The sequence below is a fragment of the Buceros rhinoceros genome, unplaced genomic scaffold (assembly GCF_000710305.1).
Source record: "Buceros rhinoceros silvestris isolate BGI_N320 unplaced genomic scaffold, ASM71030v1 scaffold38801, whole genome shotgun sequence".
Classification (NCBI taxonomy): Eukaryota; Metazoa; Chordata; class Aves; order Bucerotiformes; family Bucerotidae; genus Buceros; species Buceros rhinoceros.
In genome coordinates this window covers 9,541-11,925 of record NW_010393154.1, presented here as the reverse complement: position 1 = coordinate 11,925, position 2,385 = coordinate 9,541, and positions in this window count along the sequence as shown.

Sequence of the window (2,385 nt, the reverse complement as noted above, 5' to 3'; positions counted from 1 at the left end):
AAAATACCAAGGGAGGCTGGGTTTGTCTGGTGCTTCTTTTGAGAGGTAAAATCTTATCTTCACAAAAACAGCCCCTGGGAAAAGCAATAGCATAGAAACATGCTGTATATCTTCCCACCCCTCTGTGGTTTTTTTTTCTACATTCCTGCAAGAACCAGTTTGTACCATCACCAAGGAACTGTGCCTGTTGCACGTTACAGCCTGGCACAGTACCTTGGCATTTCTGCATTCCTGGCAGGGATCAGACTGGTGTCCTCTGTCCATGCCCTGTTTCGGTGCTGGTGGTACTCTCACCGTGCTCTGCACGAGCCTTTGCCATAGGTGATGTCCACCCTGGGACAGATGGTATTGCACTCTGCCTGTAAACCAGTCTCCTCATCAGCGTTATTCTGATGCGCAGTGCCTTGTCTCATCCCTGCAGGCTGTTTGTTGTCAGCTGCTGCTCTGTTAGGCTGTGAACACGCTGCACACGCTGCGCAGGAGAGCACCAGCAGCCTGGTGCAGTGCCTGGGAGGAAGGCAGAGGATACAACTGAGGGACAGTATGAGAAAAGTTGGTAAATCCATACATGCTGAAAAGGTCACGTGTATGCATTGCCTTTCCAACACAAGAACTAGGATCTAGAAAGTGTTGAATAAAACCAGCAAGTGACGTGATCAAATTAAGCAAGTTCATTCCCCAGCCCAGTGCACAGCTGCAGAATGACTTGCTGCCAGATGTTGCAGAGGGTCTTCTGCAATTTCTGGGGGCTCCAGGGGAATCTGAAGTTATTCACGGAAGAATCTGGGAGTGCTAAATCCAAAGACACAGACTCGGGCCCACGAAGCCCTGCAAGCTTGCTGGAGACCAGGAGACCTCCAGTTGCCTGTGCTTTTTGGCCACTGCTGGAAACATGATTACGGCCTCCATGGGCCTTGGGTGTTCTTAGGTAGGAGCGTTATTGCTGGACCTGCAAGAGGCACAAAAGTATTACTAAGTGGTTGAGCTCCAAGTAACAGGAAGATTTGGTCATCTTGGGTTTGTGGCATAAACCCATAGGAGCCCTGTGTGGGTTTCAAGGGGGAGATCTGGTCAGCATGGCTGTAACTTCCTGTACATCTCTTTGGACTGTATCCTTACCCATCACACTCTCTGCGCCAGAAAGCCCGTAAGGTGTTACAGACCTCAGGACCCTAATGGCTTTTTGGAGGTGCATCCTCAAGCCAGCGTGCATGAGCCTGGAGAAAAGGAGGCTGAGGAGAGACCTTATTGCTCTCTACAACTACCTGAAAGGAGGTTGTATAGATGTGGGGATCCATCTCTTCTCCCATGTGACAAGTGACAGGGTGGAGGAAATGGCCTTAAGCTGTGCCAGGGGAGATCAAGGTTAGATATCAGGAAGAACTCCTTTACAGAGAGGGTGATTAAGCTTTGGAACAGGCTGCCCAGGGAGAAATGGTGGAGTCCCCATCCCTGGAGGTGTTTAAAAGACACGTGGATGTGGTGCTGATGGACATGGTGTAGGGACCCTGGCAGTGCAGGGGGAATGGTTGGACTCGATGATCCTAAAGGTCTCTTCCAACCAGCTGATTCTGTGATTCTATGACCCCACTTAAGCCCCATTTTGTTGATTTTTGTGATCCCATCCTGTCACACCATCCTTTTCTCAGTCATCTTATCTGTCACCCCCTCAGAGGACTGCCGGCTACTTTCTCTCTCTCCTATCACTCCTAGTTCAGAAGGTGGCTTTGAAAAAATACAAGGGGTGTGAGCACACAGAAACTCTGACGTTTCCTGGTAGACATGCCTATGCTCCTGGGTGTGTCAGCCGACACCAAGGGTGCTCATTAGCTAATTGAGCTGTGCTGTTGGCTTACATTGCACAGACCTAATTTGCATTCAGTTGTCTCCAGTCTCCTGCGAGGTACTGCTGGCTGCAACCTTTCAGCAGCTACAGCTGTCTAGCAGGCAGACAGGTCTTGGATCTTTCTGCAACCGAGAGCACAAACCGGCCATGAGAAGCTTCGTCCTTAGCCTGGGCACCCTGCTGATACATTTTTAGGGGTGCCACAATGCTGCTGGAGGCTGAGTGGCTGATGACTGCATTTGAACAGCCCTGGTGCAGGTGAGATGGTGCCTCTACGGCCTCTCTGGGTTAATTCCAGTAAAAGGTTGATACACCTTTTTCCCTTCCCAACTGACTGGGAGAGTTCTCATTTTGAAAATGTACTAGGGCCCATGTCTGCTGAATCTCTTGCAAATCCCTCTGAAATCCACTGATTTCCCCCCAGATAAGCCCCACTTTGGGATTTCTGAGGCTAGGTGCAGCCTAGGGTGGGGTGTTCTTTGCACTTGTTCCTCCCTGACAGCCGAGCCAAGTGCTCCAGCTGCTCTTCTCTAAGTGCT